Source organism: Alligator mississippiensis, chromosome 3 (assembly GCF_030867095.1).
Source record: "Alligator mississippiensis isolate rAllMis1 chromosome 3, rAllMis1, whole genome shotgun sequence".
In the NCBI taxonomy this organism is placed as follows: domain Eukaryota; kingdom Metazoa; phylum Chordata; order Crocodylia; family Alligatoridae; genus Alligator; species Alligator mississippiensis.
This window is the reverse complement of record NC_081826.1, coordinates 13,728,159-13,743,103: the sequence shown is the minus strand read 5'-3', so window position 1 is coordinate 13,743,103 and position 14,945 is coordinate 13,728,159. Positions and strand designations below refer to the sequence as shown.

Sequence of the window (14,945 nt, the reverse complement as noted above, 5' to 3'; positions counted from 1 at the left end):
GAGCCAGGATGGGACAATACAAGGCCTGGTTTTCAGGTGTGCTGAGTAACTTCCAGTGAAGTTAAGAGAACTCAGCACCTTTGTAAAAAAGGCCCCTAAAATCAGGGCTGGCTTTGGAAAATGTTGCCCCCCGCCCCTCTAGAGCCTCTGTGCTTGCATCTGTCAGATGGGGGAGGACGATATCTAGAGGCCTCCAAGGTGGGTTGCGTGGTTCAATTAATTCCTGTTTCGTAAGGCCATGTCTGGGACTCGACAAAGTCATTTACAGGGAGTCAGAGCCTGACAAATGTTCCTGGGCAGCGTGCACCTCTTGGGCAAAGCAGATTTGGTTTGCCTGTTGTAAGGGCACAAGTGCCAGGACCTGTGTTGTCCTTCACATTAACATGACTGCACAGACTCTACTGCCTCCCACTCTATATCCTAGCAGCTGTGGGTTTGGAGGATGCCCCAAAGTTCCCACTACCACAGTGTGCATTGTACGGACAGAACAGCAGACGGATGGCAGACAGCACCTTTTGCCCACTTTTCAATCCCGCCTCCTGGCCAAACCCCTGAGCTCTTCATGCGAACGGACTCCACTTCCCTGCTGCCCAATCAACAGGCTGCGTAGTCAGGCAAACAGCCCCTTTCTCACTCCTGCTTCCAGCGGGAAGCTTTCGTCCTTGAGAACTAGATCCAACCTGGTCCCTGCTGTGTGCCGAGCACCACGCCGTGCCTGGAATTCGTTCCAAGGAGGCCTGGCATTTATAGACGGTTCCCAAGTACAGGGATCTGGACCTCTGTGGGCATCAGCGCAATGAGATCAGAAGGGACAAGGAAATATAATGGAATTGCTTGTTAAATTAAAGGCCTGACCTACATCTGATTTCTACACCCGGAGAAATCTAACAGGAGAGATGTGTGGATGCAGTGCTGCTAAACCAAGCATCCTAGAAACAGCCCCCTGAACGTTCGACCACTCAAGAGATATTTAAAAAAAAATGTTTTGGATTATCTTTCTTTGTTTCCTGATTTTTGAGCACTTCAGGTTCGTGTCGTCAGGCTAATTTCATCAATGGTCAAGGCTAGAAACATGCTTTTGATGAGGTGAAAGCCGAATCTCAAGTTACTCACATGACTCCAGAGGGATTTTGAGAAAATCATCAAATACTGTGAGGTCTGCATCAAATCTCTCTCTCTCTCTCTCTCTATGTATACACACACACACCCACATATATATATATACACACATATATATATATATAAAATGGTTCATGTCTGTGTGACGCTACCACCAGCAAGTATCCTCTCTTCCAGACTCTTCAGCCTGGGACTTCAGATACTCCCAAATCCTTGGCAGGCTTCCTATGTGCAGGTCCCAAACCCGGAGGCCTGGGGATTCAGATGACCCTGAATCTAACTTGCCCTTAGCCAAAAGGACAAGGAAGCAAGCTAGCAGCTAGGGAGAAATCCCACATCTCCTTAAAAATAGAGTATGCAGTTGAAATCCTCCCATTGGGAGGCTATAGTAGACCTTTGTAGGGGGCCTGCCCACTGTGCATTGGACAAGCCCTCCATTTTGAACTCCACCAATGCCATTTAAAGTGATCTTGGCCGGGTGATCATGGCATCTCCTACTATAACAGGGACTACCCTTGATCTGAGCCAACAGGCCAAGGTTTGCATCAAATGATGGCAGTGGGCAAGCATGAGAGGGGGATTGGGGCACCAAGTTTAGATAAGCCAGATCAGCCCTGGGGGGTATGGGCACATGAACAAGTTACTGCAGGACAAAGTACACTCAAGTCAAAGCACATGAACTACTCAGAGGTAGTAGGGGACTTACACTCTTACTCAGGGGCAGGCAATTATTTCGGGCAGATGGCTGCTTACTGAGTTTTGGCAAGCCATTGAGGAGTGCATGACAGGCAGCCAGGGGCGGATAAATATTAATTTTCTAAAACTTTTAGGGGCCCCGCAGGCCAGATAAAATGGCCTAGTGGGCTGCATCCGGCCCGCGGGCCGCATTTTAAGCAAGAGCCACCACTGCTCTTACTTCTGTAAATGTGAGACAACTTGCCCCACTTTCACCCAGGGGTAAGCTAATTTCACATTTGCCATGGGGAAGGAGCAGACACACAGGCGGGTACTACAGATGTATTGTGAGTTTATACCCTAACTTTGGTGGTAACTTGTTGGCATGCCCCTACACTTAGGCTAATCACTGACTTTCTCACTAAACTGCAAGTGGAATGAGACACTTCAGACATCTCACAGATCAGCTTCAGATGAAGGCTGGTTATGTGGTTATGGTACTGACTAGGATTTAGAAGATGAGTTCCTGGCAGTGGGCTTCTTGCATGACTAGCACGTTACTTAATCTCTTTGTTTGATCTGTGAAATAAATACAGAACTTCCTTTCCCCCATAAGTTGGCTGTTTAGATTGAAAGCACATCAGTGCAGAGACTGCCTCTCATTCTGTGTTTCAGTGCCAATTGTGATAGACGCCGGACTGTGGTTGCAATATGAAATAATATCAGTTTGTGGAAGAACTCGCCCATTTGGGGCTGAAAGCAACTCCTTTCCAGTTCTGGGCCTGATCCAGAATTAAAGGCAACCCAAGCCAGTGGATTTAGCGCCTTACTTTGCATTTGAGGGAAGGTGCCCTCTGGTCCAGGTCCCAGCACTGTTTGAAAAGCAAAATGGAACAACCCAGGGAACGCTGGAAATATTTATTTCCCACAAAATGTAAAATCTTGCCTTAACCTTAACTCTGACCCCCATGTATATGTGCATTACTTACTACAGAGACTTTAACTGACGGTCACGTCAAACCAGTCTCTCTGCCTCCCTCAGGGGTCCTCCAACAGCCTATTGAAGTCACAGAGAAACTTTCCATTGATTACAACAGGCTTTGGATCCTGGGAGGATCTGCTGTATCATACATAGCGGGAAGTGGCAGAACAGCAGGGAGGTGGATGTACATCCCCCTTTCCCTTATTTAATGCAGCTTCTCTTGGTATACGGGGCTTGTCAGACACACTTCGCACTTGGCTCAGGCCCAGACTATTTCACCGAAGGATTCGCAGCTTCCCGATTTCCAAGTTTCCATCTGAATGCGTGCGCATGTGATGAAAGCCATGGAAAACAAAATCACCTTGACAGTCTGTCGATGACTGCATCTAAACAAGCAAAAAGCTTCCCGATTATGACCCTGGAGGATCCATCACCGGCATAAGATGCTGGTCTGTTTAGGTAAAGATTCCTCCTAATACTAAACAGCCTGGGTTAAAACAAAAACAACCCCAAACCTCCTAAAAGCTATAATTTCTTGGAGGGTTTTTTTGTGTGCTTGTTTTAAAAGATTCTTTTTAAACAAACATTTCATGTAGTGAAAGTGCAAGAGAGCTGCGCCGGGCTCCAAAACAAACACGGAGGTTGCCAAGATTTTTTTTTGAACACAACTACAAGTTAAAACACACATTTAGACTTGCCGTTGAAAAATGTTCTGTTTACACACTCGGTTCCAGTGTCTCCAAACACATAATCGCACCTTCTTTTATAGCACATGACGGGTAGGTGAGAAACCAGAAAAGCCACCCTGGGTTGCCTTGTGTATATATACCCACAGGGCATGCTATTTTAATTCATGTTATATATTGAAGCCTACGTATGCTCACATTTCCTAGGGGAGCGCAGGTTAAAAGGGCTATGCTGGCTGGATGGCTCCGGAGACTGCTGAGATGATTTGGGGCCTGATGAAAAGCCTACTGAATGAATTGAACCTGGCTTTTGCTGACTTTGTTGGGCTTGGAAATACTTTTAGGCTTTGGCCTTTAGGTCACCAGTTAAATCCAATGCAGTGATCAAAATGCTCCCCCCGTCAGTTCTTCCCCTTGGATCTGGAGTATGTGATCGACCCTCCAGCACACAGCGGTCCTTGCCACGATGGAAACACCTCGCTGTCCTGCTGGATGCTCCCCGGCTGGGCTGACAGACTGCAAAGAGGGGGATGGCAGCTGAGCACGGGGATCAAGGCAGAGGCATTTTGGGCCGTGGTCACGGTGCTGTACCTGCAGTGCCACTAGAGAAGAGGTTGCCCCGCAGCCCTGCTGGTCTGGCACTGTATTCAGGTCACTATGGGCACGTCTACACGTTGCACTATGGTGACTTCGTTACTGTGCCGTGCTTTAGTACTTCCTTTGTCCAGCAGCAAACGAGAGGCTCGCACCTCAGCAAACACTATTTCCTTGCCCACAGCATCAGTAAAAAAACCCCAGGGGAGCCTGAAATTGGCCTTGTGTGAACCTGCCTTCACTCTCCACCTTCCCTGAGGAGGAAGACAGCCATTTGGAAGTACTCAGGCATGGCGCAGGACCCCCCTGTACTGCACCGTGCGCGTGGCACACTGTTAGCTTTTGCCACAGCTTTGCCATAGCAGTGCACTAAACTGGGGGAGTGTGCTGCCATGGTGAAATCGCTGCCAGTCACATGTAGACACACGTCATCCTATGTCGCCATTGTGACGCGCTACGGTGACATGTAGATGCTCGCTATACCTACCGTCTTGGATCAAGGCTTCTTCTGCCACATCCTTGCCCAAAAACCATTCTTTCTTCTCTCCTATTGTGGTTTTAAGTCCTCCAATGCTGAATGCTTCTATAGGGAGGGATGTTTCCAGCTCCTCTCCAGAAGGCAACATAACTCAGTGTTAATGGACTAAAGGTGTGCGGCTAATACTGACCTCCCACAGAGCTGCCAGCTGGACACGGAAGAGGAAAAACAAAGGATGGGGTTGAACAGTCCCTACCTCCTCCAATTTCCAGCCATCTCTATCTGCTTCTCATTCAAGCCCAGCGCTCTCTTCCTCCACTTACAGCCTGTGCCAGGGCACGCAGTTAGAGTACGAATGTCTCCTGCTGCAGTGAGAACTCACATTATCCTGCAATAGGGCTAAACCTTTCGTCTAAGGGCCAGCAACAGGTCCCATCTACAGGACAGCTTTTAATGGAGTTGGAGCAGTTCAGGTGAGCAGGACACATACAAACCCATCTTCTTGCCTTTAAAGATGCTGCACTGCCCTCAGCACTATCTTTGGCCCAGTTGTCCCTGGAGCCCAGTTGTCACCCTAGGTGTGACCTGGCTTCAGCTCAGGTGTTTCCATTCCTACTATTTTGCTCTGCCAGGAGAGTGGAAACCTGGACCTGGGCTGGCCTGGGTTACCCACCCCCAGTTGGTATTATATTACTGTTGGTATTGCTGTAGCACTTTGGGGCATTTATACATGTGCATCAGGAGTCGGGGGGGGGGGAGGGCACTTTAATTAGAGTGGCTCCAAGACCTTCTCTTATTAAAGTGCCCAGAGTGTCTTCTGTATCAGCATCCCCACGCTGAAAAATGGCAGCAGGGGTGCTTTAACTAAAGCTTGTTCGAAAAGCCCCCCCCACCATTTTGAAGTGCGGGGATGCTGACCACGAGACACTGGGGTCTACTGGAGCACAATAATGACAGTGTGATTAATCAAGTGCTCTGACACACAGTAATGACACTGTGTCGGAGCAGCTTTGCCGCACGTGTATAGGCGCCCTTGGTGTCCTAGTCCCAGACTGGGACCCTTCTTGGACACGGGCTGCACGGATGCAGATTCTTTCATCAACTTTAAATAGGACATTAAAAATAGGAGGGAGGGACAGGAAGAAGCCATAAGAAAGATTTCAGCAATGGAGACAATGTCTTAGGCAGTGACCACCCTAAAGAGCTCCATCTGCTTGGCTTGTCAAACGGGAAACAGAGAGGTGACAAGATTTATAGCGTTCGGGAGAAAATAGCAGATAGAGTCAAGGGCATTGTAATCTAGCAGGAAGAGCTGTAGGGAGGACCAACAGCTGGTGTGGGAGCCAGGCACAGATTAGAGAGGAGATATGCCTTTTCAACAGCGAGGGGAAAAACGGCGGAAGCAGGGGGCTTCACAAAGTCCTGGGAAAGCAGAGGACTGGACTGGCAAGGCTGGCACAATACAGCTGTAGTGAAGTGTACGTGCTGTCCCTGCCCCTCTGGTGCAGACAGCATCTGCACGGCCTCGCCGGAGATGCAGGTGGGGTGGATGGGAGGTGGGAGCTCTGCAGGCTAATGCGTGGAGGAGGAGTGACCACGGCAGACTTTTACCCCATTCATTCTGCGCCCCTGCAAGGTCCCACATGGCGGGAGGACGTCTGAACACACTCAGTTCCTCAGAGTCACTGAAATCAGCCACGTCAGACAAAGCTGGGAAATGCCGCCAATGCCCAGAAGTCACTGAAATTCTCGCACCTTGGCAAACCCTGTTCCCCTGTGCACACCGGCAGTAAAAAATAGGGTAGTCCGAAACTGGCCTTGTGTTATAAGAAACATCCTTCACGCTGCACCTCCCCCAAGAGGCTGTCAGCGGGGGAGGAGAGTGCAGGGCTTTAATAAGAAGCAGACGAAGCGGACGCAGCTGGGAAGCTGTGCAAGCTGGAGGATGGAACCAGGTGTGACCGTGACGAGCTTGTACCCTGTTAATTCTGCTCTCCTGCAACGCCCCTTGTAGGCCCACGAGAAGGGGCTCAGTTTAAGGCAGCTCTATGGACTGCACCACCCCCACCAGGCTGCTATAGGGGAAAGAGACAATTTGTACCTCCTATGCAAGTCAGAGTCTGAGCAAGGGTATTTAAACTCCTCCTCGGGCCCATGCGTCCCATGCTGAGCCTTCTGCATGCAAAGCCAGCACGGCTGTCTGGAGCCTCTGGACAAGGAGGAAAGAGCAGAACAAGGTTTTTATCACAGGGAGAAGTGCAAGAGGATGAGATCAGCAGAACAGAGCCCCGCGGGCTTGCACAGCTAGAAAAGGACTCTAGCCCAGCAGTGCCAGCTCTGGATTATGCACTGCTCTTTGAGGTTACTCAAGGCGCCAGGGGATGAAAAAGTTAAAAGTGAGGGTGACAGGGAGAGTCAAGCACGATGCTGCTGTAGCCGGCTACTAGCTTGTGGACCAGCAAAGGTTGGATACTCAGGGCTAGCTCAGCTGCCTCCGGCATTGCAGGGTCTGTACTTTGCTTTTGGACTGGCTACTGTTCATCCTGCTCACTTTTCACTGCCCCACACTGCAACACGGCTCTCTCCACTTCTGACTGGGGATGATACCACAGTCCGCAGTGCCCTCCCACCCCAGTCAGCTTTTCTTTCACATTTGCCAGATCCTCTTTCGTCCCAGGACTCTGTTCTGCCACCCTAAGCACCACCCTTGTTGGCGCTTCCAAATACCAGCAGGCCTTTAATCACCACTCAGCCAAGCTGCCCATGCCTGAGACCACAGCAATCAATCCTTCCAGCCTCACTGGGGGTTTTTTGTGCTCTTTTTCAGCTTCGTCCAAAGAAGGACATTTTTTTCCCCCATTCACTGATGCTGTTGAACGTGAATCCTGCAGAATGCTTGTGCTGTCCCATGACTTGGTGACTCTGCTTGTGTGGCACTGGACTACTTCACTAGCACATTATTACAGGTTGCCTACAGTCACCCACAGTTCTCTGCTCCAGCCATTCAGCACCGCAGATCTCTATACTGCCCAGGGAACGTGCATGTTTTATCACCTTGTGTTTTTTTCCAAGCTGAATTTTCATTTTATTCTTTCTGCTCTTATTTCCAGCTGATCTAGATGCCTTTTTTTTCCCCCAGCATTTCTTGTTTTATTGGGGAGAGGGCTTTTGTTACTAACATCTTTAAAAAAAAATGTTGCTTTCTAGTACGTTTGCTTTGTAAGATCGGGGGGGCGGCCTGCCAGCCGGGGCTGCTCCTCCCTGCTCAGTGTGCTGCGGAGGGACTGGGTGGCTGCAGTGGTGGCCCGCTGTGCCGAATAGTCCACAGCTGTTGCTCTACACTTGTCCTGAGGTATTTTTGAGCCTGCGATCAGAAATTAAGCCATATGCTGGCTTAATTTAGGGCAGGTATAGAGATCCTTCTGCAGCCCAGAGGAGAGGAGGAAGGGGAATCTCTCTGCAGGGCAGGCTGTTCAGCTCAAGGTCCTCCATGAAAAGTGTCAGAGCTAACTAAGGAGGGCCTTTCCCCTTTCTCACCAGAAATGACTGTCGTTCTATGGGGAGATGCTCAAATACAGTCAATAGCATGCTGGAGCAGTGCTGCTGAGCAATGGTGTAGGATTTCTTGCCACAACAGATGTGTATGGTAAGCACGGTGCACTGCCATACTGCCTCTAGGGCTAAGTACAGTCAAAAAGCACGAGGCAGAATCGATTTAATCTCTGTAGGCTAGTCTAAACTGCACAGACTGAACCAATAAGCAAGTGAACAGATTCTGGTACTGCAGTCCCATGCCTGCAGTGGCTCAGGCCAGAAGCCAGGGGGCACTAGACCATGCCTCCCTGCTCAGATGGAGCAGATAGCTTGGGCCAAGGCTAGCCCATCCACCCTGTGAGGGTGGGGTTTGCAGGGAGGTGCAAAGCATCCTGGGATGCTGGGGGACTGTGAGTTACCTTGAATCTGGAGGGGTTTGGGGACAGAAGTTCAATAAACTAATTTAACCTAGATCAGTTAAGTCTGATGCTACATCCATCCAGGTTGATTTTTAAAAATTGGTTTTGGCCATTTTGAAAGTGGTTTATGTGCACTGAACTTCTGTTGTGTTACAGATTGGAACTGGTTTCCGATCTCTTATAGTGGTTGATGTGTAATTTCTGTCCCTAGCGTAGGGGAAGACGGACATCCTTCCCCGTTCTCCCTCAGGCAGCGCTGCCTCTTTTGCAGAACTCTGTCCTGGAGGGAGCAGCAATACATGCACATGCTGCCTGGTCCAGCCACATGCAACCCTGACCCAGTACCAGGCACAGAGCCTCGGAGGAGGCCTGTCAGCTTTAAGGGCAGAGCCACTGACCAGTACTGAAAGGCTGAAACCATCTCCTTACCAAACCAATTTCAGGAAATCTCAATGTTGGGATCCTCCCAGGACTGTCTGCTCTTCAGACTCCTCTCACATGAGGAATGCCTCAGGCCTTGGAAGGCACCATCCAGAAAAGTCACCGTGAGCTAATCGAACCCAAAGTAGCCCTGATGCCGAAGGTAGCAGATTCTAGTCCACCTGTCAGGCATATTAGTGGATTTAGGTGCTTAAGAGTGAATCTATTCCAGCCTACTGAAGTCCTCAAATGCCAATTTTACTTATGAAACTGCTAATTGGGTGAACAGCAGTTCTTAAGTGCCACGTTCAACTCTTTCTCACTTTCTGGCACAAGAATTTAATCCAGACTGCCTTTCATCCAAGGATTTGGTAGCACTTAGCAGGCTAAAGTCTCACTCCCTGCACCCTTGTCTTACATAGATAATGTTTCTTAGAAGAAGAAACAGATCCAAGTATCTAAACTTGGGTCTCGGAGTTGCTCAGATGGCAGGATGGGAATAGCCTGTCGCAAAGGGAAGTGCAGTACTTCTTGCACCTATTTCAGGTATCAAGTTTAACTATAGCACTCTTTCCTGCCTAGGCAGGGGGTCGGACTCGATGATCTGTTGAAGTCCCTTCTGCCCCTATCATCTATGAATCTGTGAATCTGTTCTCGTGACACACATCCCTGAACCCTTAAGACTGAGTCACAAAAAAGTACCATGGTGAGGATGACCCATTCATCTTGTATATTAATAGATTTTCTGGGGCGGAGCAAGCTGTGACAGAATTGCCCTTGGGCACGTAGGGCGTTTATGCACATAAGTTTGTCTGCTCCAATGTGCCAGAAAACCACTGTGTTGGAGCAAACTTGATCAATCGAGTCTGCTCCACGTGCGAGATGATGCGCCCGGTGCTGCGCCACATTCATGTGTATAAATGGCGAAATGCACGTCAGCACTGAGAAAACAGCACGGCGGTGTGCTTTTGAACTAAAACACCTTCAATGTGTTTTAGTTCAAAAGTGTGCCGCTGCCATTTTCTCAACACTGATGTTTCTACAAATGCCCAGCACTGTGGCGCATGCACATGCACAAATGCCCGTAAAGTCCACATATGTGCCTAACTGGTAGATATGAATCTGGCCCCGGGTATTTGTTTAGAAAGCCTGAAGTATCCAAAGTCAATCAGCAGTGGTTATGTTTGCACCACACCTGGGAGAAGCATAACACTAAGGAAGTGCTAAGTACCCCAGCATTATTCATAGCTGGGACAGACATTTCACAGCTGAGTGCAAGCCTGGGGGACTGCAGCCATGCAGAGGATTTTTCGACAGAAGAATGTGATGGAGCCCATTACTCATTCCAGTGCAAACCTGATGGACTTTGCAAGCTGCTCTGTTTATGGTCATTGTGTGGGATGGGCTAAGCAGGGAGAAAAGAAGAAAAAGCAGAAGCAAGTTTTGAAGGGTTAAAAAAAAAAAAAAAAAAATCCCAGTAACATTCTTTTCTCCTTCCTTTTATGCCCTTCATATCCCCAGCACGGCCTTTTTCTGAGCTTAGCTGCCTTGGGTCAGTACCCTGAAAGCAGAGCGCTATAAAGCTTTGATACCATAATGCACATGCTAAATCAAACCCTGTGTAAAAATTGCTGCCCGCTGGAAATGTTGGGTGACGGCAAATGCAAGGAACTGGCTTATGCGCATGTGCCGGACTGCCCTCTGCTCCAAATCAGACCTGCTGGCCTAAGCATCACAGATCTGGGACCACTAACAGTGCAAACAGTTTCCCTCATTTAAAGTGGCAGGAGTTGGAGCTTCCAGGGTCGGATGCTCAGACCTGCATCCCGGCTCGCATGCTTTTGAGCCATGGAGGGCATCCTAGAAAACCGCAAAGACTTTGAGGGCCACAGATGTGTTGCAGCCTCTGTAATCTCCCTTGAAGTTTTTCTGTAAACTGCTAATGTTATGCACACCTACACAAATCGGATGCAATTCATTTCCTATATGCTCGGTAAAAGGAACAAGCTGTCACAATGCTGCCGGATAACTTTTCTATTTTCTAGTTGACAACTTAATTAAAAAGCAGAAAAGATTGGGTTTGTATGAGCTAAACAATCCCCCTCCAGTCTTCCTACCTTTCCTCCCCGGTGCTGGCTTTTTTTTTTTGTTGAAACAGAAGATAAGGCACCATGGCATCTCCTGCCCGCAGCAAGGGAGCGAGCCGCTCTCGAGTCCAGCCAGTTCACAAGAGAATGATTTGTGGCCCTTTTGCCCCTACTCTTTACTGCAGCTTGATACACAAATCTGTTTGACTGTCACAGTCACACTGTGGCGCACACATCAGGCAGGCTGGGCTGTCAGTGTGGAAGCTCGAGATTTATGAAAGCACAGTAACCCCGGGGGATGCCAGCTCATCATCCTGAGGGGCCTTGTGCAGCAAAGGAAGTGTTTTCAGAGCAGTGAGCCTCAGGAAGAACTGGGAGTCTCGGCCCGGTGCAAAGCAATCCCCACGGTGTCTTCAGCACCGGCCCCATGGTATCCCAAGAACTGGGAGCATTTCATCCATCACAATGGATGGGAAGAAATGGAAAGAGTTTGTGCAGTAGAAGAGCTATGCATTTCTGAGGCTAACAGTTTGCATAAATCAACTCATATCTGATCTATCGATGTGCAGAGGCCACGGGAGGCCCGGGGTGCCCAGCTGGGTTGGAGATCCCTGGAGCACTCAAGTTCTGGCATTTCCAAGTTTCCTAAATGACCTTCTCACCCACCCCTATGCAACCCTAACAGGATTTTGCATGGGGCATGTCTATTCCACTGCCTGAACATACAGCTTTACCATGGCAAACTTTAACACAAGTCGCGGGGATGTTTTGTGAGTGAAATTCCCCCAGCAACATTCGAGGGAAGGGCTGGAGATGCAGGGTCAGGAGAGGTTTGGTGCCTGGTTGGCTCTGCCTCAGCACTGACAGCCACCACTGCTCCCTGCACGGGCCGGCAGAGCAGTTATTAGTTTCCTCCCTCCCTGCTTGCCGCAGTAGCTCTGTCCTTCAAGGAGTGGTTTCTTAGTTAGACCACAGTACTCACGAGCAAAGCCTAAAGAGGTGACAAGGTGCTTTGGGTGAATCTGAGATCTTTTATTAGACCAACTTAAATAGTTGGGAAAAAAATTTTAAGCAAACATTCTGCGCAAGCTAGAGTTCACCTACAAACCAGTTTAAGATAAACCTGGATGGATGCAGTATCAGACTTAACTGATTTAGTTTAAATCAGTTTATTGAACTTCTGTCCCAGATTCCCTCCAGGTTCAAGTTAACTCACAGGCCCCCAGCATCCCAGGATGCTTTGCATCTCCCCCGCAACCTCCTCCACCCTCGCAGGATGGGTGGGCTAGCCTTGGCCCAAGCTGTCTGCTCCAGCCAAGCAGGGAGGTGTGCTCTAGCACCCCCCGGCTTGTGGCCTGAGCCATGGAAGTCACGTGGCTGCATTTCCAGACTCAAAAGAGAGTGTCTGTTCACTTGCTTCATTCCTAGACCAAGAGCATTCGGGTAATGCCAGCATTCACCTGGGCTGGAAAGGCAAGGAAAAAGCTACAAGTCCGATTCGAAAGTGGGTTCCAGTCTTCTGCTATAGCATCTGCGTATCCGTGAGGCACACAGAGCCTTAGTATCAGAACACCTACTTAAAATGATCTCTGCCATAGGGCAAATTTACAGTGTTTCTGGGGATACAGCACAAGGCTGGACGTCATGTTTTCATGGGCCTGACCCAAAGCCCACTGAAGCCAATATGGTTACAGGTCTGTCCTCCCTCAGGAGGGAAACTGCTCAGTTTATCAGGCAAATAGATGCCAGTGCCACCAACTGATCCCAAGATGCAGGGGGCAAACCTCCCCATTGCCAGTCTAAGCGCTCCTCCTGCTCCCTTCAATGCAGCGTTTGGGGAAGTATCTGGCCCACAGTGTCAGACCAGAATCCGCCTTCCCCTTGGAGCCGCATTAGCTACGCCAGGCTAGCATTCAGTGAAATAACCGATTATGACTGGGAAACACGCATCGCAGCAAAATCACCGGAGCCACACCTGGTATCAATTGAACCTGAAGGGACCTGATAAACCGAGGAAGTCACTGTTTGTATATTCTAGTCAAAACGGTGCTAACCACATTTCAGTTCACACCAGCTTTTGTAGAAAAACCACTAGCAGCTGGTAATTAGTAAAAGCCCTCCAAAGTAAACCTCACTGGCTGACTTCTCTCAGCTTATAACTGCTATAAAAGATAGAGAGACAGCCAAGGCTCAGCCTCTACTGGCACATCTCTACCCAAACACGGTTGGCATGCCCACGCATCACTTCAGGAAACCAGCTATGGCTTGCACATTGCTCCACGCAACCTCCTCTTCTCTGCCCACAGAAAACCTTACAGAAGAGAAATGCTCGGCGAGATTACATCCCACTAGAGGGGCCGTTCTTTCTGCAAAGCAACCCCAGCTGTGAAAGGGACTCACCTGCCAGACGTTGTGCCCATGGGGGGAGGGAGGGGTCCTCCTGCTTTCCTCTTGGTAGCATGTGCCACGTTGGCACTGCATTTACCTAAGCGGTAGTGGAGATACAATGGAGGGGCTACGAGAGCCCTGGGTCCAGTTTCTGCATGCTGTTGCCTGCAGATTCTGTGCAACAAGACCTGCTGGATGTTAGCTTGCAGGCTGAAGTGACGTGCTGCTGGTAACTCGAGTGGCGGAAAAGAAATCCTTGGTTAGGGCCGGCCCCTACAGATGAGCACAGCTGGAAAGCAGCTTTCATGCCAGGTCACCCAGCTGAGCTCAGTTAATTAAGAAAGCATGCTTGTCTCCCCAATCTGCCCATGTCATCTGACCTCTCCCTTTCTCAGGATCCAAATCTTCCCTCCCCCAACTCCCTGCTATAACAAAAGCTCTTTAAGCATATTCCTTCCCTCCCTATCCCAAACCTCCCCACCCAATGCTGGGCAGACAAGCTGGGTTATACACAGAAATCCCATATGCCTGAAACTGGGCAGACCAGGCAGCAGGTCTTTTGAGGGGCAAATACCTGTGAATGGGTGAAGCAGATGCTATCCTTTCGTTCTGTGTTTGTACAGCACTAAGCACAGTCGAGTCCTGGTTCATGACCAAGATTCAGATGAGTTGTTAAAACACAAATCATGAAAGCAAAACTCCAAGCTGACACATCAGCCTCGCTGCAATGTCAATCACGTTGGAGCATTTATTGTTTCAAAAGCTAAGTACAGTACCTCCTCGGCTTTCTGAATCTTGGTTAGCTGAGCCCTCGATTATGCAAACGGCAAACAGTTATTTATTGACATGTAATTGTTGGCATCATCTAATAAACCACTCTCTGACACACTACTGTATTTAACAGATGTAACGTTATTAAAACATGACCTTTTAATTGGGTTTGGCTTTCCATTGCGCATTGTGTGTTCACGTGTATAGGTGGCAAAGGAGAGTGCATGTGAAATTTAAATAACGTATCAAAACTTTTGAATAATGCAACTTTCTTCTACAGTTTCACCCAGATTCTCCGATTGCACTTATCTGAATGAATTCTGATAAGTGATGAAACGGAACGGCTTTTGGGGAGGTTGCTTTCCCTAAGGGGTTGGATAATGGAGTCTAATGAGTTAATAAATGCCTTAAAAAATCCGCCTTTTTCCAACTATTTAGTTGGTTTAATAAAAGATATCATATTTACCCAAAGAACCTTGTCTGTCTATGCCTAGAGACCAACATGGCTACAACCTGCACCCCTTCAAAAATCCCATCACGTTCACCCCAGAGAACCAAACAGTACAAAGCAACCTTGTATGGATTGTAGGTCCCCTGTGTGGCCTCCCTTGTGAAGGATGTGTATTGGACAGGTACTTTCTTCAGAGCTGTATCCTTTCCATGCTGTTAGGTTCGTCCTAGGGCATGAATTAAGATACGCCACTCCTTGTGCATGTTCTAGTCTAGATGATATCTCAGGGAGCAAGAAAGTTTCAGGTGACCTGTTAGTAACTCTATCCCATGCCACTAGCT

The 14,945-nt window shown here is 48.8% G+C and overlaps 1 protein-coding gene across 3 annotated transcripts in view; it reads right to left on the bottom strand.

Annotated features, from left to right (window-relative positions):
- ST3GAL1 (ST3 beta-galactoside alpha-2,3-sialyltransferase 1) overlaps nt 1-14,945 on the bottom strand; it is a 118,120-nt gene that overhangs the window by 35,188 nt on the left and 67,987 nt on the right. The window contains exon 1 of one of the 3 annotated variants that reach the window (XM_006276527.4): nt 13,395-13,576. The exons of the other annotated variants lie outside the window; for them this stretch is intronic. The gene's annotated coding sequence lies outside the window, so the exon portion shown is untranslated. Of the gene's footprint in view, nt 1-13,394; nt 13,577-14,945 lie in introns of those variants that run through there. 3 annotated transcript variants of the gene reach the window in all.